Source organism: Macrotis lagotis, chromosome 7 (genome assembly GCF_037893015.1).
Source record: "Macrotis lagotis isolate mMagLag1 chromosome 7, bilby.v1.9.chrom.fasta, whole genome shotgun sequence".
Lineage (NCBI taxonomy): Eukaryota > Metazoa > Chordata > Mammalia > Peramelemorphia > Peramelidae > Macrotis > Macrotis lagotis.
The window spans coordinates 75,374,877-75,398,349 of record NC_133664.1 but is presented as its reverse complement, the minus strand read 5'-3'; positions in this window follow the sequence as shown (position 1 = coordinate 75,398,349).

Genomic DNA, 23,473 nt, shown 5'->3' with positions numbered 1-23,473 from the left:
TAGAATTAACTGAATTTAATTTTCTTGCTACTATGCGAACCTTGAGGACCACACATGGTTCCATCTCCAGTACCAGCAAAGTCTTAATAATCTCTACTATTCTGATCCCATCTTTGGTGATTTCAGTCTTCATTCTTAAAACCTTTCAACTCTCTTGCATCATAATTAACATAATATCTAAACAATAATGATCCCCACTTCAGTTGGTCACAAGCATCACCACGATTATCAAATCAATTTCATCATCTAGAGTTGTTTCTGATTCAAATTTAAGCTTTATATTCTCCTCCCTAAACACATATTCCATACTTTCACACCTCTCACCAAATTTTTTATTTACTTTTTTTTGCAAGGCAATGGGATTAAGTGGCTTGCCCAAGACCACACAGCTAGGTAATTATTAAGTGTCTAAGGCCGGATTTGAACTCAGGTAATCCTGACTCCAGGGTCCGTGCTCTATCCACTGTTCCACCTAGCTGCCCTACCTCTCACCAATTTCTGCTGAAATTTTTTCTCTCATCATTTAATTAACCACACTAGTAGCTCATTCTATTAGTCCCTTCTCATCTTCATTTACCTCTTATTCAATATCTTAAAATAACTTGTGGAAGAGTTTATGATTTTAGCCAGCACACTAAATTTTCTAGCCTCTTTAGTTGATGTCATACTGGTCTCATCAATTCCAATTCTAGAGAAATCTAATTGAGTCCATTTTCTCTTTCCATTTCCATGCTTTATGCTTTTGCTGGAGAAAGTCATATATCTATGTTGATTGGTTCCACTACAATTTATGCTTTCTAAGATCAACTGAATTCTCAATGCTGTTTAGCAATTCTTTTATTCAATTCTATTTGTCTTCCTATCACATTCCCTTTTGCAGCTGTTCTAAAACTTTTAAACTCTCCTCAAGTCCCAAGTCTCTCCTGTTTCTTCCTTTTTTTAACTTTCAGAATTTGATTTCAAATCTTTTTTTTTTTTTACTGAAATGACAGAGGCCATCTGGCAAGAGCTCCCTTAACTTCCCTCTTTTCCATCTCAAAAAGATTTTTTTTTTGGTATCCTCACCCATCTTCTCAATATTTTCTCATTTTAAAGACTTTTTCTGCCTTTCCAAAATAACTTCTCCATCCATCTCCCTTTACCTCTCCCAAGATCTTGTTCCATTACTTATTTCCTTACCACTTTAATCATTATTTTTCCCAATGGTTCCATCTTACTGCCTTCAAACCTAGTCATAATTTTATTATCAAAAAACCTCCCTTATTACTTGATCCATCATCCCATATCACTAATTATTTTCACTACCAAGATTCTCTAAAGCTTTTTGTACTGCTTCTAACTCCCAGTCCGACCCTTTAAATATAATTTCGTCTTCCACTGCTCTAAAGAAATTATTTTACACAAGATCAGCCTGGATCTCTTATTTGCGAAATCTAATGCTCTTTTATTAGCATCTTCTTTCTACTTTCTAGAACTCTTTGCAATATATGATGCTAAAGTCTCTTTTATTCTCCTTGATAGCTTATCTTCCCTTTGTTTTCAATATATTCTACTATTCTACTTCTCTGACTACTCTCATATCTTTTATCCAGTTTGACTTCCTCTCTTCCTCTACTCACCACAGATATGCATGCAAATATATATATATGTATGTGTGTGTATATATATATATATATATATACATATACATATATATATATATATATATATATATATATATATATATATGAATGTTGTCTTCAACACTCTTCTCTAACTTTAAATTATCTATTTGGACTGTGTCATCTACATTAATATGTCATCTATTACCTGTCAAATTTATCTCTACCTCTCACCTTGCAAGTACAGTTGAATAATTAAATAGATTAAATATGTAAATATATATCTATACACATTTAAGTGTGTTTGCATATATATGGATATGTGTATGTATATATATATATATATATATATATATATATATATATGCAGAGGGAGAGGGAAAGAGAAACTGATATATATTAGTAATGTCTGAAAAAAATATGACTGATTCTGTACTTGTAGTACAATATTCCACCTCTCTGAGAAGGCAAAGGAAAGCGGGAATCACTCTCAACCTGAAAAGCAACTGTTCAGTGTGAAGCACTATGTTGACCATTGGGAGACTTTGCTTTCAAGAAGCATATGGTATCACAAGGGAGATAAGCTCAAAGTGGCAGCTTCTAAGCAAGTTATGAACAGAACAAATAGGAGATAATCAACAAAGGTAAGGCATTAGCATTAAGGGGGATTGAGAAAGGCTTCTTTTTGAAGGTGGTAATTTTAGCTGGGACTAGAAAGAAGCCAGAAAAGTAAGAAGGCAGACAGATAAAGAGAATAGCCAGTAAAAATTCATGGACTCAACAATTCAAAATTTTACCAAAAATGTTGAAAGCTATCTTTATTGGGAAAAATATTTTGAAAGATTTTATTTATTTTGAATTTACAATTTTTCCCCGAATCTTGGTTCCCCGCTCCCACGCCCACACAGAATGCTTTTTGTTAGTCTTTACATCATTCCTATAGTATGCATTGATCTAAGTTGAATGTGATGGGAGAGAAATCATAACCTTAAGAAAAAAAACACAAAATATGAGATATAGCAAAATTACATGATAAGATAACTTTTTGGTTGTTGTTTTAGAAATCTGAACTTCATTTATTATTTTGTTGACATTTTCTCCTAAGAAAGTGATGGAGAAAATGGTAAAAATGCAGATTAAAGAATGCATTTTCAGAAAATTGGTTGTTAAATGCTTACCAGCAGAACATTGTCCCCAAGCTTTTTCTTTGTTTGTTTTAAATTTATTTTTATTAAAGATATTATTTGAGTTTTACAATTTTGCCCCCGTCTTGCTTCCCTCCCCCCACCACCCCACTGAAAGCACTCTGTCAGTCTTTACTTTGTTTCCATGTTGTACCTTGATCTAAATTGGGTGTGATGAGAGAGAAATCATATCCTTAAAGAACAGAAGTCTAAGAGGTAACAAGATCAGACAATAAGATATCTGTTTTTTTCTAAATTAAAGGGAATAGTCCTTGAACTTTGTTCAAACTCCACAGCTCCTTATCTGGATACAGATGGCACTCTACAGACAGTCCAAAATTGTTCCCGATTGTGGCACTAATGGAGTGAGCAAGTCCTTCAATGTTGAATATCACTCCCATGTTGCTGTTAGGGTGTACAGTGTCTTTCTGGTTTTGCTCAACTCACTAAGCTTCAGTTCATGCAAATACCTCCAGGCTTCCCTGAAATCCTGTCCCTCCTGCTTTCTAATAGAACAATAGTGTTCCATGAAATACATATACCACAGTTTGCTAAGCCATTCCCCAATTGAAGGATATTTACTTGATTTCCAATTATTTGCCATAACAAACAGGGCTGCTATAAATATTTTTATACAAGTAATGTTTTTACCCTTTTTCCTCATCTCTTCAGGGTATAGACCCAGTAGTGGTATTGCTGGGTCAAAGGGTATGCACATTTTTGTTGCCCTTTGGGCATAGTTCCAAATAGCTCTCTAGAAGGGTAGGATGAGTTCATAGCTCCACCAACAGTGTAATAGTGTCCCAAATTTCCCACAACCCTTCCAACAATGATCATTATCCTTCCTGGTTATATTGGTCAATCTGAGAGGTGTAAGGTGGTACCTCAAAGAAGCTTTAATTTACATTTCTCTAATAATTATTGATTTAGAGCAGTTTTTCATATGGCTATGGATTACTTTTATCTCCTCATCTGGAAATTGCATTTGCATATCCTTTGACCATTTGTCAATTAGGGAATGGCTTTTTGTTTTAAAAATATGACTCAGTTCTCTGTATATTTTACAAATGAATCCTTTGTCAGAATCATTAGTTGTAAAGATTGTTTCCCAATTTACTACATTTCTTTTGATCTTGGTTACATTGGTTTAATCTGTGCAAAAGCTTTTTAATTTAATGTAATTGAAATCATCTAATTGGTTTTTGGTGATGTTCTTCAACTCTTCCTTAGTCATAAACTGCTCCAATTTGCTTATAGTATTGTTTGTATGTCTATGTCCTGTAACCATTTGGATATTATCTTGGTAAAGGGTGTGAAGTGTTGGTCCAATCCAAGTTTCTTCCATACTAACTTCCAATTATCCCAGCAATTTTTATCAAAGAGGGAGTTTTTATCCTAATGGCCGGACTCTTTGGGTTTATCAAACAGCAGATTACTATAATCATCTCCTGCTTTTGCACCTAGTCTATTCCACTGTTCCACCACTCTATTTCTTATCCAATACCAAACAGTTTTGATGACTGATGCTTTATAATATAATTTTAGATCAGGTAGGGCTAAGCCACCTTCTTTTTCACTTTTTTTCGTTAAGCTCCTGGCAATTCTTGACTTTTTATTTCTCCATATGAATTTACTTACAATTTTTTTCTAACCTGTTAAAGTAATTTTTTGGAATTTTGATTGGTAGGGCACTAAAACAGATAGTTAGGTTTGGTAGAATTGTCATTTTTATAATATTAGCTCTACCTATCCATGAGCAGTTGATATTTGTCCAATTATTTAAATCTGATTTAATTTGTGTAAGAAGTGTTTTATAATTGTTTTCAAAAAGATTCTAAGTCTGTCTTGGCAAATAGACTCCCAAATATTTTATATTGCCTGAGGTTACTTTGAATGGTATTTCTCTTTTTAGCTCTTCCTGCTGTTTCTTGCTAGACATATATAGAAAAGTTGAGGATTTATGAGGGTTTATTTTATAACCTGCAACTTTCCTAAAATTGCTAATTGTTTCCAGTAGTTTTTTGGATAATTTCTTGGGACTCTCTAGGTAGACCAACATGTCATCTGCAAAGAGAGAGAGTTTTGTCTCTTCCTTCCCAATTCTAATTCCTTCAATTTCTTTTTCTTCTCTAATTGCTGATGCTAACATTTCTAATACAATACTGAATAGTAGTGGTGATAATGGGCACCCTTGTTTCACCCCTGCTATTACTGGGAATGCCTTAAGCCTCTCCCCATTGAATATAATGCTTGTTAATGGTTTCACAGAGACACTGCTAATTATTTTAAGGAACAGTCCATTTATTCCCACGCTCTCTAGTGTTTTTAATAGGAATGGATTCTGTATTTTGTCAAAAGCTTTTTCAGCATCTGTTGAGATGATCATATGATTTCTGATAGGTGTGTTGTTGATATAATTGAGTATACTAACAGTTTTCCTAATATTGAACCAACCTGCATTTCTGGAATAAATCCTGCTTGATCATAATGTATTATCCTAGTGATGACTTGTTGTAGTCATTTTGCTAAGATTTTATTTAGGATTTTTGAATCTATATTCATCAGGGAAATAAGTCGATAATTTTCTTTCTCTGTTTAACTCTTCCTGGTTTAGGTAACAGTACCATATTGGTTTCATAGAAAGAGTTAGGCAGAGTTCCATCTTTCCCTATTTTTCCAATGAGTTCATATAGGATTGGAACCAATTGTTCCTTAAATGTTTGGTAGAATTCCCTTGTGAATCCAGCAGGCCCTGGAGATTTTTTTTAGGGAGTTCAGTAATGGCTTGTTCAATTTCTTTTTCTGAGATACGCTTGTTTAGGTATTTAATCGCTTCTTCATTTAACCTGGGCAACTTATATTTTTGTAAATATTCATCCATTTCACTTAGATTATCAAATTTATTGGCATAGAGTTGGGCAAAATAATTTCAAATTATTACTTTAATTTCCTTGTCATTTTTGGTGAGTTCACCTTTTTCATTTATGATACTAGCAATTTGGTTTTCTTCTTCCTTTTTTTAATCACATTGACAAGGGGTTTATCAATTTTATTGTTTTTTCATAATACCATCTTTTGGTTTTATTAATTCAATAATTTTTTGGCTTTTGATTGTATTAATTTCTTCTTTAATTTTTAGAGTTTCTAATTTGGTATTTAATTGGTGATTTTTGATTTGTTCTTTCTCTAATTTTTTTAGTTGCATGTTTAGTTCATTGATTTCCTCTTTCTCCAATTTGCTCATGTAAACATTTAGAGATATAATATATCCCCTGAGAGTCGCTTTGAATGAATCCCATAGGTTTTGGTATGTTGTTTCAATATTATCATTATCTAGGATAAAATGGTTAATTCTTTCTATAATTTGTTTTTTGGTCTGCTAATTTTTTAAAATGAGGTTGTTCAGTTTCCAATTTGTTCTGGGTTTATATCTCCTTGGCCCAGTATTGCATATGACTTTTATTGCATTATGATCTGAGAAAGATGTATTCACTATTTCTGCCTTTCTGCAGTTGATCATTAGGTTTTTATGTCCTAGTACATGGTCAATTTTTGCATAAGTTCCACGTACTGCAGAGAAAAAGGTATATTCCTTTCTATCTCCATTCAGTTTCCTCCATAAGTCTACCATATCTAATTTGTCTAACAATCTATTTACCTCCTTAACTTCTTTCTTGTTTATTTTATGATTTGATTTATCTAGATCTGAGAATGGGAGGTTGAGGTCTCCCACTAGTAGAGTTTTGCTGTCTGTGTCTTTCTGTAGTTCTTTCAGCTTCTCATCTAAGTATTTCAGTGCTATCCCATTGGGTGCATATATATTCAATATTGAAATGATTTTATTATCTATGGTACCTCTTAGGAGGATAAAGTTTCCTTCCTTATCTCTTTTAATGCTATCTATTTTGCTGCTACTTTGTCTGAGATAAGGATTGCGACCCCTGCTTTTTTTTATTTCAGCTGAAGCAAAATATATTTTGCTCCAACCTTTTACCTTTACTCTATATGTATCTCTTTGCTTCAAATGAGTTTCTTGTAAGCGGCATATTGTAGAATTCTGCTTTTTAATCCACTCTGCTATTTGCTTACATTTTAATGGAGAGTTCATCCCATTCACATTCAAGGTTATGATTACTAATTCTTTATTGCCCTCTGTGCTATCATCCCTCTGTTTGTATTTTTCCCCCTTCCCCCCCTTATCCATATTCCCCAGTATTTTGTTTCTGAATACTACCCCCTTCAGTGTGTTTCCCTCCTATATCACACCCTCACCTTTCTTTCCCTTTTCCCTTTTTCCCTTTCCCCTTCTGAAACGTGCACATTTGAAACGTGCACCCAAGCACCTGCTACTGCCTTGAGAATGAGTCTAGCCGCGGGCTTACCTCTCTCCGAGGTCTTCGGGTGCACTCCGGCTTCCGCCCTGGGGGATGGGAAGGAAGTTCACAGCCACACACGAGCCTGGTTTACAACAGCAGCATCTTTATTCATGAACAGCAGAAAATGGCCCCCCGAACTTTTGCACAGCGCTCTTTTATCCAGTAACCCTTTCTTCCCGGGGTACATGCTCCTCCCAAGTTCCAACCCATGGGCAGAGCCACATCCTGTTAGCGAAGCCGTCCCAGTACCCTATAAGATACCTTACAAGGCAGGTTCAGACTTCCAGGGGTCTCACGGCCCAGGTCATATGACCTTCATGGGTGGCCCCGGTCCAGAGCTTCCCCTTACACCCTTCCCTTTCTTTCATTATTTATCCTCCCCCCCCCCACTCCCCTTCCCTTTCTCCATCCCCCCTCCCCTTTTGCCCTTTTAATACTTGAAAGGTTAGATCTGTTATATGTTAACTGAGTATGTGTAGGTTGAGTTTAAGCCAAGTCTGATGAGATGAAGTTTTATGTGTTTCTCCTCTCCTCCCTTCTTCCCCTCTATTACCATAGGTTTTTTCCTACCTCTTAGTGTAATGAGATTTACCTCATTCAATCCCCATCTTCCTCCAGTCTCTTTCCTGCCCCCCTTTTTAAGGAGGTAGTGTTTTTTTAGAGCATTCTATCTAAGTCATAGAAAATTCTGTGTGTCTGTCCCTTCTAGTTCAGTATATTCTATCAAATAGAGCCAAAATTCCTGAGAGTTATTAGAGTCTTTCTCCCAAGTGGGATTAAAGCCAGTTACATCCCATTAGATAGCAGTGTCATGGATAGGTCATGAATGTCCATCATTTCTGGCTAGGTGTATTCTCTCTTTTAGAGTTACAATTCTCAAGATTTATGAGAATCTTCCCCTCCGCCCATGCTGGGATATAGCCAGTTTCAATTTACTGGATTGCATTTTTTTCTTTTCCATTTACCACCCCCCTTTTCATGTGTCTCTTGAACCTCCTGTTTGATGTCCAAATTTTCTGTTTAGCTCTGGTCTTTTTCAGAAATTTTTGAAATTCTTCCATTTTGTTAAATGTCTATCTTTTTCCCTGGAAGAGAAGGCTCAGCTTTGTGGGAAAGTAGATTCTTGGTTGCATTCCAATCTGCCTTACTCTTCAAAATATCTCATTCCAGGCCCTTCCATCCCTTAATGTTGATGCAGCCAGGTCCTTTGTGATCCTTACTGTGGCTCCTTGATATGTAAATTATTTCTTTCTGGCTGCTTGCAGGATTTTCTCTTTTATCTGATAGTTCTGGAGTTTGGCCACAACATTCATTGGTGTTTTCATTTTAGGATCTTTTTCTGGTGGGGATCGATGTACTCTTTCAATAACTACTTTGCCCTCTGATTTCATGATATCAGGGCAGTTTTCCATCACTAGATCCTGTAATATTAAGTCCAGGCTTTTTTATCTCTTATTGTTTTCAGGAGTCCTATAATTTTCAGGTTGCCCCTCCTCGATCTATTCTCAAGGTCAGTGGTTTTGTTGATGAGGTATTTTACATTTGCTTCTATTTTTTGATTTTGTTTAACTGACTCTTGCTGTCTCATGGAGTCATTAGTTTCTGTAGACTCCATTCTTTTTTTGGGGGGAGGAGTTTTCTTCATTAACCTTTTGCAACTCCTTTTCCAAATGGTCAATTCTATTCTTGAAAGTGCTTTCCATTTGACCAGTTGAGGTTTTGAGAGAATTAATTTCTTTTTGCATTTGCTCCTTTGAGGATCTGAGAGAATCATTCTCATTTTGTAATTGTCTAATTGATGATCTGAGAGATTTATTCTCCTTTTGTATTTGTCCAATTTTATTTTCTAAGGTTTTGTTTTCTTGTTGCAAGGTATTAATTGTCTCTCCCAAATTTTTAAGCTCCTTCCTTATTTCTTCAAGGAAGTCTTTCTGTTCTGGTCACCAGATTCTATTCTCCTCAGAGCTTCCAGGTCTCTCTGAGTTAGGGTCTTTCCCTTCCAGGAATTTTTCTATGGATCCACCTTTCCACTGACCCTTCTTCATTTTGCTAAGACTTTGAGTTGGGGGGGGGGGGGCTGGTTCACTAGGGCCTGGGATCACTAAAGGCTTTACTCATTGATTGCAGTTTCTCTGGCTGGCCAGTAGGAGGTGCTGGTTGCTTTCTCTGGAGTGTCTGTGACCTTGGTTGGGCCTTCTCCCTTTGCTTGAAGGGAGGGGTTGGAGCTATTGAATTCTTTTCCCTTCAATCAATGGTGCTCTTTACCCTGGCCTGAGGTCATTCCTCAGCTGGGCTGGCTCTTCTGCTCACACACCTGGACCTGAGGCAGAAGTAGTTTGCATTTGTTTGTCAGAAATGGAGGCATGGACTCAGAGTTCCTCAGACCCAAGGAGCCCAGGGATGGTGTCCACAGCTGTCCTGCACCAGAACTCTCCACCCAGCACCATCCCCAAGCTCCAGGGGGACAGCACCATCACCAGTGCCTCTGCTTCGCCAAGGACCCAATCCCCTTTCATCCAGCCCCACTGCTGATCCAGCAGGTCCCACTCTCCAGCCCTCAGATTCCTGGTTTCAATTCAGCTGTTAATCTGGCTCATCCGGGGCTCATCCTCCCTCTGAGCCCAGACTCACCTGCCCGAATTCGGCCAATGCTGCCACCAGAGAGAAATTCTGAGGTAGATGTTCTTTCTCCTGGCTTTTCTTTCTGGGTTTTGTGGGTTGCATTTCTTTTAAGAGGTTTGTTTCATGTAATAGATGGGGAAGAGATCAGGAGACTTTTGAACTGTGAGTGTCTTCTCTCCGCCATCTTGGCCGGAAGTCTCTATAACTTTTTTTTTAAATTAAAAGTAATAGTCTTTGTTCTTTGTTCAAACTCCAAAATTCTTTCTCAGGATACAGATGGTATTCTCCTTCACAGAAACCCCAAAATTGTGCCTTACTGTTGTCTTGTTGGATGGGAGTGATGATCAACATTAATGGAAGAATAAATTTTTAAAAATGCATGGGTTCAAAAGATTGAGTGTCTTGCCAGTAGAAAAAAGATCAGTGTCATTTGATTGCAAAATATATGGGGGTGAATAAAGTGTAAAAAGATTGAAAAGGTAGGAAAATGATCACTTTTTATCTATTGAGACCATTGTGCATCTTACATTAATCAGAATTCTGGGATTTTTCCTTTACTGTTTTTCTTCACAACATTATGTTCTAGCTATTATTTTCTTGATTTTCTTAATTTGCTCCACAGCAGTACATTCAATTTTCTTCAAAATTTTTCTTAATTAATATTTATATTTTTCTTAAAGGGAAAATTTTATTCATATGCCATCATTTGTTCAATCTCCTCCCAAACAATGGACACATATTCTCTTTCTAGTTCTTGGATATGATAAACAGGTTATGTTATGTTTATATAAGCTATTTATAGTATCTCTGATATATACAGGCATAAATATAGATATATATGCAATTATTCATTGAATCATAATTTACATGTATATTATAATTACATAAATATATATATATTTACAAATTAATACCTAGTGATAATATGCTTGAGTTGAAGGATATGTGTAGATCAGTGACTTTTCTAGAATAAGTTTTAAATCCAAATTATTTTCCACAGTGATTGTACTAGTCAATAGTTCCATCAAAAGTTCGAGTACCTGGGTTCAAATACAGTCTCAGACACTTAATAATTATCTAGCTGTGTGGCCTTGGGCAAGCCACTTAACCCCGTTTGCCTTGTAAAAACCTAAAAAAAAAGTTCCTACATTTCATGTAAAACTTTTCATTCCAGACTTCATTATAAACTTTTGGTCTATTGAAGTAATCTCTTCAACGGCTCTCTGTATTCCCAGTAATTATCTTGTTATGTTACACTTTACTTTGCTGCTAGAACGAATTTCCCAATAAATAATGTATTTCTGATTCTTTCTCAAAATTCTGAGAAATATATACTTTCTATCCTTCTCAAGATCCAGGGGGAAAAGTATCATCTCATCTGGAAATTCAAAGTAGACATAGCTTTTTCTCCAACTTAATCTGTAACTTTTCTCTTCACATGAGAGGCAATAGAGTGAACAGAAAGCTAGCCTCAAATTCTGCCTCTGGAACATTATGACTGCAAGATTCTGACTAAGCTAATTTCTTGGTATCCTATCACACTCTCTAAGACACTAGATTGAAGAGGAAATGCCTATTTGGATTGGCAAAAGTGGTTCTCTCATATGAGAGTTCAATAAATCATTTAAATCCACTGATCCAGACCTTCTATTTTATCCCTTTCACATATTCCAAGATTTGGCAAATCTGAACTTTTTGCTCTTTGCTTTAAAAACCCTGTGTTTTCATCCATCCTTGCACTGACTCACTCTTTTCCTTCATATATATATACTCTTAATATTATCAAGCTATCAGCTAATCTCTTCTTATTGCAATTCCTTTACCTGTCAGTAAAAGGTCATATTAAATGGCATCATCAAACATACTGATCACTCATTAGTAATTACTCCATTTCAAATTCTCTCACAGCATTTTTAGTTTTTGATTTCTTACAACCTGCACGACACTCTTATTTGTGTTACGATTATTTGGGTTGTGGATCTTACCTGCCATTCCAGGTGGCAAATTCTTTGACCTACTCATTTTTATATATCTAGAGTACCCAAAACAATATAAATAATTCCACAATTTTGTGGAAATCTTTTATCTTGAATATGCCATATAAATGCATACATATGTATACATATATTTATATATGTATAATTGATTTAAATACCAAAAAGTTCACATTAAGTTCAAAACCCAGAAACTTCAATTTTAAGACTTTATGTCACTTGGCAAAAATATATTCTCTAAATGCTACTTTACAGAGAATTATTTGAAGTTCATGGTCAGAGGTCAGTACAACTGAGCCCTATGGGATAACTGGAAGCTTCCACACTTATCAGAGCATTTTGTCAAAAAATCCTACAGTGTGTCAATTTTAAGACTTCACAATCAACAAAAATGATGTTGTCAGAGTATATCATATGGTAAATATTTATGTAATAAATTCATCATTGCCATTTCTAATATGGAAATATAGTACAATTTGTGGTAATAAAGTGTTTTTATGAAAATATTAAGTATTTATTTCAGATATTTTTTCACAGAAATGTAAATTGGCTGCATTTTCATGGAATAAATTATTCTATTTTTTCATTTAGTAATATGAACAGTTGATCCTCTTTCTGTTATTGTTTCTGGGTGTGTATTGAGCTTGTGATTTATATGAGAAGGTATTGGAATTTCATAGAAGGAATGACTGGAAAATATTTTAATCTCTAAAGTCTATGTATCAACATCCCTAAAAAAAGAATGATGTTAGCAGAATACAGAGATTTTCCAGTCCCTTTGATTGGTTTTTCCCCTTGTACAGCTTCATGAAATATTTCATTGGGACCACAGAACTTAGAAATATACTGGACTCTCAAGTCATCTAGGTCATCTTTCCATCAATGTTAGACTTTTCACATTTTTTTTTTCAATTCTTAGCTCATGCTATAAAAGTCATTAAGGTCAATGTTTCTACTTTCCTACAAAAACTCTGTGCCAGTGCTCAAAAAGTAACAGTATTTTTGTTCTCTATATTTTCTTAACTAATCAAGTTTCAGAATATATAGTTTTTCTTCTAATACCCATACTAAAATAATCAAGACGAGCAGTTCCTGCTGATCATGAACTATCTTTTCTTTTTCTTTTTTTACTTTTTCTTCCTTTGTTTTTATCCCCCAGCACTTAGCATAGTTACTAGAATATATTATGTCCTTAATAATTGTTAATTTACTGATAAACCTAAAAGAGAAAATAATTTTGGTTAATTCAGGGAAATTATATATGGTGAATATTAAATGATTTGTCAAAGACCACAGATCTAGGTTAACAAAAAAAAAATCACTCTACATATGATCTTATTCTCTGATGTTATATATTGCATGAAAGCACTGAAAAAGGAAAGAAGGAACAAGTATTTAAGTCCCTACAAATATGTCAAAGGTTGTTTTTTGTCCTTCATTCTCTTCTAGCAGCCCAAAGATAGCACAGTGGATGGAGTCTAGGGTCTGAAATCAGGAAGACTTATCTTCCTGTGACCCTGGGCAAGTCATTTAAGCATGTTTGCTTCACTTTCCTATTGTATAAAATGACCTGGAGAAAGAAATGGAAAACTATTTAAGTATCTTTGCCAAGAAAATCCCAAATGAGATCAGAAATACTCAGTCACAACTGAAAAGCAAATAAATAAAAATATCAACAATAAAACAAACACTGTGCTATATACTTTACAAATATTATTGTATTTGATCCTCACGACAACCCTGGGATATGGGTGTTATTATTATCTCTGTTTTGCAGTTGTTGAAATGAGAAACTAAGTATCTGAGGCTGAAATTAAATGAAAGACTTTCTTGTAAAAGACCCAATATTCTATTCACTGTGCCTCAAAGGATCATTGAAAGGAATGAGGTTTAAATTGCAATTAGATAATTGATACAGTTGAAACAGGAATTTCAAATTATCAGTCAAAATTTTACTAATTATTTTGAATAATCTATCTGAGTTATTATTATATTAGGAGAGAAAAGTGCTTCATATTGAATCTCTCATATTAGGAAACATATCATCAATTTTCCTCAGCTTCCTTACTTTTTAAATATTTTAACTGAGCTTCAAGGTTCCTCCAAGTTCAAACATTCTAGGATTCTGAGATTTTTGAGAATAAGGGAAAGGACTGTTGATGAAACCTTGGCAGTAACTATGAAGATAAATGAAAATACACAGATTTTCCACCAGAATTGTTCACAAGACTGGCTTTATAGCTGCACATATTTCATTTGCACACATTCCAAGAGTCTTGTGAACTCAGGTCTATTGACCTTGGCATTAGTTTGTTTTGGAAGATAATACCCAATAACTCATTCAACTTAGCTTTTCCTTAAAAACAGAGGTGGATATTAATTGAGCAAAAAGGATTAAAATACACATGGATTGCTCTGGGGAAATTTTAGCTCAAAGACAAATATGCCAATCTATAAGATAACATCTTGACCTTGGATAAGTTACTTCATCTCCTGGGGTCTGTTTCTTAATCTGTATAAAGAAGAGGTCAGGTTAGATGACCTCTAAAGTTACTCCCAGTTCTAAACTTCTATGATCCTATGATCCCATAGTCATTTCTCAGATCCTCACCAGCTCTAACATCCATCTTTTACATTTGAGACTTTAAGTCTAATAAATCCAGCAACTTCTCACACAAATGCATAAAGAGAGGAGAAGCATGGGGCAAGGTTTTTTGGAATTTGGGGCACACTGAATTTACTAATTGGGTTAGTGGAGAAAAAAGGCAGACAGAAAGATCCCTTTAGGTCCAAGATCCCAGGGAGGTAAATCTGATTCAAAAAAAAAAAGGTCTAGGGAATAGGCCCCATTTCCCTTTCCAGTTTTAAATAATTTTTACTCCTAGATCACCTCTCAATAATGACCTTCCTGCTCAGATCTGACACAGCAGGCAATTTTATAAGTTTCATATTTAATTATTAAAAACATTAAGATATCTTAAGAAGAGTAATAAAATATCTTTTTTCATATTTGTTGTAGTGTTTTATTTTTGCAAACAACTCTAAATTCTTGACGGAGAGGGGTATGGTATAAGCAATAATGGAGGTAGCAAAAATGTATCTGAATCATAGTTTTCACAGATACAAGCTTTGTGACTTGGTTTCCTCATGTAAAATGGGATTGAAACATGCTATGGAATGTTGTATGAAAAAGGGTTTGACTTACAGTCAGGTAGCTCTTGGTCCTTACAAACTGTGTCTTTGTGGGCATATTTTTTATCCTTTCAATGTCCTAGGAAATTAAAACTACAGATCTTAGATAGATGAGCTACTGTTCGGTATTAGTGGAAGAAATTTTCATATGTGGAATTCCATACAAATAAGATCCCAAGTATAAAGTGAAAGGAAAGGGGAAATGATCATTTGTTCAAACACTAATTAGCAGGGCATCTGTGAAGACAAAATAAGATAATATAATTAAAGTACATTGAAAAGTATTTAGTTCTCTTCCAGAGAGCAATTTGAAACTATGCCCAAAAAATAATTAAACTGATCATATTCTTTGATCCAGCTATTCCATTATTAGGCCTATATCCAAAAGAAATCATTAAAAATGAGAAGGTTCCCAAATGTTCCAAAATATTCATAGCAGCTTTTTATTTTGTAGCAGCAAAGGATTGGAAATTGAGGGAGTGAAACAAAATAAAACAAAACAGAAAACAAAAACCCTTCAGAATCTCACACTTTATAAAAATTATCTCTTATGCATCTCTTTCCCTTAATCCTAATTCCTCAAACTGAAAATGACTAACCTGAAAACACGTTTATCAAAAATATGTATGTACAATGCTAACCTGACTGTTTCCTACTGAAGGGGGTGGTGGGAAAGGGAGGGTGCAATGAAATTTTGTAACTTAAAAATATACATGTTTATATGGATGAAAAAATTTAAAAAATCTTAAAAAACCTCTAAAAAAGAAAAAAAAGAAATTAAGGGAATGCCCATCAATTGGGGAATGGCTGAACAAATTATGGTATATAAATGTTATAGAATATTATTGTTCTATAAGAAACTCCACCAATGGTCATACTCTAGAGAAGCATGGAAAGAATTATAGGAACTGAAGTTTTGCAAAGGGAGTAGAACCAGGAGAACATGGTACATATTAACAACAAAACTGGGAGTTGATCATGCTTGATGGATGCAGCTCCTCTCAGCAGTTCAGGGACTGCCTAGGCAACATTTTGACCAATGACAAGCCAAGGATCATTCCCCAGGCCCAGTATAAAAAGCTAAGATCTATATTCCCTGTACCACAGGAGGACAGATCAAGCAATAAAAATGAACAAAAAAAGTTAAAAAGAACACTCACCATAGAAAACTACTTTTCAGATAAAGATGATAACAATTCCATGTAGTATCAAAAGAGTCTAAGAATTGGACTCAAATTCAACAGCTCATAGAAAACCTTAAAAATTAATTTAAAAAGCAAAGAAAAGAGGAAGAAGAAAAACAGAAAAAAGAAACGAGAGCCATTCAGGAAAACAATGAAAAATTGACCTAAGAAATCAACTCATTTGGGGCGACTAGGTGGTGCAGTGGATAAAGCACTGGCCTTGGAGTCAGGAATACCTGAGTTCAAATCTGGCCTCAGACACTTAATAATTACCTAGCAGTGTGGCCTTGGGCAAGCCACTTAACCCCATTGCCTTTCAAAAAAAAAAAACTAAAAAAAAAAAAGAAATCAACTCATTTAAAAGTAAAAATCAACAACTGAAAAAAAAGAATGTAACTTTTCAAAAAATTAAATTTACCAACTAGAAAAGGAAACACAAAAGTTAATTGAAGAAAATAAAACCCTGAAATTTAGAAATGAACAAATAAAACCAATGAATATACAAGATTACAAGATTCCATGAAGCAAAATAAAAAGGCTGAAAAAAATTGAAGAAAATGTAAAGTACCTTTTAAGAAAAACAAACAACCTGGAAAATAGATCCAGGAGAGTATAATCTATCAATCATCAGACTACTAGAAAGCCTAGGTAAAAGAAAAAAAAAAAACAAAAAAAACAGGAAAACATTATGCAGGAAATTATCAGGTGAAGCTGTCTAAATCTGCTAGAACAAGAAGACAATACAGTAATTGAAAGAATACACAGCACCCTTCCAGAAAGAGACTGCAGGACAAAAACTCCAAGGACTACTACCCTCAAGGACTCCACAACTCTCAAATTAAGGAGAAAATACTACATACAGCAAAAAAGGAAACAATTTAAATGCAAAGGAAACATAATCAGAAAAACACAATACCTATAGCCTCAACATTGACAGATCAAAGGATGTGGAATACCATATATCAGAGGGCAAAGGATCTGTGATTATAACCATGAATTTACTATCCTGAAAAATTCAGCCTATATTGTCAGGGGAAAAGATAGGTGTTCATTGAAATAGAGGACTTACAAAACTTCCTGACAAAAAGATCAGAACTGAAAAGAGAATTCAATTGCCAAATACATGACTCAGGAAATGCATAAAAAGCTAAATATAAAGGGGAAGGAAAAAACAAAACAAAATAAATATTAGTCAACATCATCAAAATCACATGTAACCCTAGAAGGATTATATGTAACACATAACTCTTGAGAATTGAATTTGTTAGGATAATTAAAGGGTTGAATATAAGTAAAGAAATTGGACTTAGAAGATATGGGTATGGTTGGGTTTTGTCTCTTCAATGAAGATGACCAAGATGCCATCACTATGTTTGAGATAAAAAGCCCTGATGAAAAGCAAGGGTGTTTACTCTAAACTTATGTCTGAATTTCCTTTGACCTGCTTTAATTCTTCTGTGGTCACAAAGCTTAGCACTGTCTCTGATGAGGGCATTAAAACTGGACAGTCCTGAGTCAATAGCTCCTATAACTCACAATTATTTGAAAAGTTCTCAAGTAAGACCTCCTGAGCCTCCCTGTACTTAGAGGCATTTGAGAATCTTATAGTTAATTAAATCAGGGTTAGACTTAATCTATCTTTTACTTAACAAGGGGTTAAGTACCCTTGGTGGAGGGAGGGGTACAAATAGTTCATGAAATGATTTGGCTTTGCATGATATATTGTCTTATGAAGACTGGGTCGAAACACAAAAATAGACTTCTTCATGCTGACATCAGACAGAATTAATTTCTCCAAGGCCTCCCTTACCTATTGTAGATGCAGCTACTTATTAACCTCTCCTAAAAAAGAAAGGAAAACAATTAGGATTAATCAAACAATTGGAGAGAATTAGGTATTATATAATGAATTTTTCTATTCCATTCCATTTTTCTATAAGTCTATTCCATAATATTCTATTGTATTTTTTGGATTTTAGTGATTTTCTCTACTTTTCTTCCTATGCTTTCCATTCATTTCCTTGTAATAATGTGGTGGTCCTTATGAGAATAACAACATAGCTTGAACACTCTTTATAATTCATGATTTCTTCTGTTAACAAAAATATGTTCTTTATCTAGCAAGTCTGTGGTCAAACGTATGAAAGGATGATCATTTCGCTTTATATCACTAGAATGATTCTCCAGTCACTTTCACTGCTCCTATGAATCCAGTTATGATTTTGGTCTTCAGCTTTCTTCCCATGCCCATAAATATTCCTAAAGAAAGAAAAGGTTACCCTGTGGCTACTCTAAATATTAGCAAGTCATCTACCAAGAATCTTTACAGAACTCATCTAATTATATTCATTGAAATGGAACTAAATTATAATTTTATTCATTTTTATTTCCTTTACCTATATTGAAAAACATAGATTCTAAAGTCAAAAATATTACGAAGTATAATTTTAATCCATATATTAAATAATAAACAAATAAATACTAAAATCAGCATAAAGTCACTGATCTTGCTCTTTTATCATTTGGTAATACAAATCAGCTTCTGTGTTTAGCTTTTAGTGGGAGAAGTTGGGACGAGGCATTACCATGGAATCTCAAGTTTTATTTGATGGAAAAATCAACTTTCTCAAAGTATATATTATAATCTCTTACCATTAGTCTATAGCAATCAAGGCAAATCTGTATTCCTAAACTTTCATTGTCATTAAAATATTTCATTAAATAATCTCTAAAATAACAATACTAATCTCTTATTAAAATAAAAATAAAACATAATAAATACAGTCATCCACTGAGGTGTTGAAATTATTTTTTCAATTAGAGCTAATATGTATATTTGAATAAAGTAAAAAAGAAATGCCTTTATGTTGAACTTTTTATCTCTGCTAAATGATTTAAAAACTGAATTCATGGACCACTTATACATTCCAGAAGTGTGGAATCACAGCACTGTCTAGGCATATTATGTGACCTCTGGAATTCAGACATGGGTAATTATTTTTACTGCTATATTAATCAAATAATTGGCCAGATTTGAGTATTATATGTCAAAATTCAATGAATTATTCTTTTCATTTTGCTTTTCAATATTCTGAATTAACTGCCAGTAATTTAATTGTGTGGGTTATAAATATGGAAATATTTACTACACATTTACAGAAAGAAACCAGCAGGTATTTGTGTGGATACAAAGAAGTAGATATACTTTGATTTTCAATTAAATTCTAATTTAACTCAAATCCTAGGCTTCATTGTCTGAAGGAGATTTAGTCTTCTTGAAGACTTTACCAGTGGAAACTAAGCTCTGGAAATTTATGTAGCTAAACTGGAAAAAAATGTTTAATATATGCTTACAGTGTCTGTCTAATAGTTAAAGATTAGTTTCACTAACTTAGAATGGCACATTACTAGATTCACCTCAACTCTCAAAGACCACCTTCATAAAGAGATTCCATTATACATTTTTTGGAGGGAAAATTCTACCAAATCATAATCTTTGAAGTATTGAGCGAGAAAAATTTTAGCTTTCATAGATTCTACTTCCTATTTTAGGGTAGAAGAAATTCAAATTAACCAAGACAATGTTTATACATGGAAGGATAAAGAAAGGGAACTTATTTGGTTATGTTGACTTAGTATTAGTTTATTTTTCCATAATTTTAAGATAAGGATCAACTTCCCAGGACTTCAGCCTCTATCTCAATTCTAAACTGACTTCTCTATTCTAAAAAATAGAAGTTTTATGTAGGGGAAAACTGAACTCCAGGTAAAATAAGTATTGTATTTGTTTTCCCAGAAGTTATATCCAGAGGAAAGGGGTAGCCCTTTATCAGTTCTGTCCTAATATCATGCCATTCCTAAGCTTGGACATTCCTACTAGAAATGGATCTAAAATTTATACAATATGTACACATATATAATTTATATGTATAAGTTTCATAGGAGGCTAACTGCTCAACTAAACACCTAAGTAAATTAGTCAAAATTAATTATGATAGTGTCAAATCATATTATATCTGAGGATATAATGATCTTTCATGTTGTTCCCAAGAAATATACTGAGATGTTGCAATATATCAAATTAGCTGAATAAGAATTAAAGCAGAGATGTATATAGGTCTAATCAAATTATTACTCTCCTAAACATTTGCAATAAAATAAATTAGCAATTTATTACTAATAAAATAAAATGAAATAATATTTTTATTCTTGGTCTTAAGTCTATGGATTCTCTATGGAATGTGATCAAGAATAAAAAGCAAATGCTTTTCCCCTGCTATTCAAGGTCTTCCACAATATGCTACCACTCTTTATCTTTAGCCTTGACTCATATGACTCCCTTCCAAATACCCTGATCCAGCCAAGTCCTTTCTACATTCTGCAACTTCCTGTTATCATCTTTTTTGCTTAAGCAGTTCCCTATTTTGAAATGGTCATTAGAGTACTGAAATGCTGTGATCTCTTAAAGCCCAACTTGAACCTTCCCTGATTCTCCAAGGAAGCAATGATCTTGGACCTAACTTAGTATTTTGCATCTTTTTATTATTCTCATGACTTTCCTTGCTGGCACAAGGTTGTCCTTTAAGTAAAGGCACAGACAAATATTATCAAGAGCAACAGGTGTGATCAAGGTCAAAGGACAGGCTTATTTTCCATAATTTGGGGTGCTAGATAATGAATAATTACTAGTAAAAAAGAAGAAAAACAATTTCCTATGAGGCCAAGTGTAAAACAAGAGAGATGAGGATAGTTGATCACTAGAGAGATGGAAATTCCAGACCAAAAAAACGCTATGAACACTTTCTAAAATAAGTTTTCAATCTTTAATAGGGTTTTCATCTTGACATTAGCCCAGTGAGTTCAGCCTCTAATGAATACAGAGATGAGGTATGTTATTTATGGAGGGAAAAAAATGATGAATGATGACCTCAACTGGGAATGACAAACAGGGCCTGAGGCAAGCCCAGCCAGAATCTGAAAGGAGACAACAGAATGGGAAAAGGCAATTGGCTGCAAATATACTAGGTGTTTGCTTCATTACATCTTTACCCCCAAATAAGGAGATTTATGTTTAAGAAAGTTTGTGATCCCCATCAGAGGTTTTGAGGTAGGAGGAGAAAAAACAAAATATACATATTTAAGAATGTGATTGAGATATCTTTCTACATTGTCAATATTCATTTATGTATTGATTGACTATATTACTGGTATTCCTGGTTTTGTTTACATTAGAAATAGCTGAATGCCAATTTCTGAATTAACATTCATGTTTCTATCAGGGAAGTCAAACAGATCATATTCCATGGAGAATCCATAAACTTAAGACCAAGAATAATAGAGTCCAAAACTGGTTTTTCCAGTAGCAAAGACAAATATGTGATAGTTTATATAATGCATGGTCTTTTCACATTTCACATCTTGAATGTATCCTAAGAAAGTAGAATTTCTTCTACAGTTTGCAGATAAGACAAAGCAGATCCTCTCCTCTTTTTTCCTAACACAAAAAGCAAAGACACAGTCCTTGCCTTCTGAGTTAAGGGAATTAAAACTATTCACACTTGGAGCAGAGAAGTCAATCAATGACTATTAGAAATTGAGGGAATGCCTTTCAGTTGGGGAATGGGTGAACAAGCTGTGGTATATTAATGTGATGGAGAACTACTGTTCTATTAAGAAATGATGTTTCATAAAATCCTGGAAGACTTATAAGAACTTATGCAAAATGAAGGCAGAAGAAGCAGAAGAAAATTATACACAGTAACAGTGATATTGTAAGGATGAGCAACTATGATAGACTAAGCTACTTTGATTAAGACAATAACCTAAAACAGTTCCAAAAGACCAAGATGAAAAATTCCATCTAACTCTAGGGAGAGCACTGATGAACTTGCAATGCAGATTGAAGCATATTTTTTCCACTTTATTTTTCTTGTTTGTGTGTGGGTATTTTCTTGGGTACATGGATAATATGGAAATATATTTTGTATGACTTCTCATGTATAATTGAAAATCACCTTTTCAAAGTGTGGTGGATAAGTGAAAGGAAAGGAAATAATTTGGAATTCATTCTTTTAATGAATGCTAAATTTTCTTTAATGCCATTGAGAAATTTTTAAACAAAATAAATAAAAATACATAAAAATAGTCCATACCCTCTGAGAATCTAGAATCGTTACCTGACCAAAAATGTAATAAACCTTTAGGATTTGTATAGAACTGATTATCTCATCTTATTCTCATAACAATCCAACAAAATAGATACTGTTATTATTTCCATTTTTAGGTGACTTTTCTAGCATCAAATTAACTTAAAGATTCAATTCATGAGTTTCCATTCAGTTTCAAGAAGTTTGATGATTTAAGAAGTGTAAGGGACTGTTGTCTGTGGGAGTACTGTAAACCTTTATCATCTGGTATCCCCTAGCACCAGAGGATGTTTTACTGGGTGATTTGAAGAGTGCCATGGAAGTGGGAGTGGACCAGGGACGGAAAATATTTAAGCACTTGTATTTGGTTTAATAAATGGAGATCTTGCCTTCCTTGTCTCCTGCCCCATCAACATTCACCTGGATAAGGATAAGTGAATTAGGAAGGAATTCAACAAAGAAGTGAAAATATACATAGTAGCTGATTTGAATAAAAGTGACAAAAAAACTATTTTAGTTTTAGACATAGAAGGCTTATAGGAATTATCTAGAGGAGAGGGAGAAGAAATTTCCTAAAGTAATAGAGAGGAGCACAATCCTGGATAACTTTTAGAGGGATTAGGATGACAGGTCATAATATCATAAGACTTAAATGTGGACCTGGAAGCAGTAATGGAGACAATCTAGGTCAAGTGCTTCATTTAAGATGAAGAAGCTGAGGCCCAACGATACTATTTGACTAAGGCCAAATATAATCACAGGCATGTCTTTAGTTCAAATCCTCTGACTTCACTCTGCTTTACATTCTGTACCAGATTGTAAAAGGACAGCATAGGATGTCTAGTGGAAGGAAAAAAAGATCATGAAAGAAAGAGACAATTTTATACACAGACAAGTCAAGAAAACAGAAAACAAGAAAACAATTGAGGAGAGGAGACAAGCAAATGTAATTGAGTATTTACAACACTACAATGTAGAAGAAAAATTAGATATTTTCAGAATGAATCAGAGTGGACTAGGAACAATGAGTTAAAATTATAGAGCATAAGATTTAGATTCAATATTAGAGAGTATTCCCCAATTAATTGATTATATGCAAATATAATTATTATATTAATGTAATTATTAAGTAATATTTTATTAGCTGTATATGGAATGAATCTCTTCAGGAAGC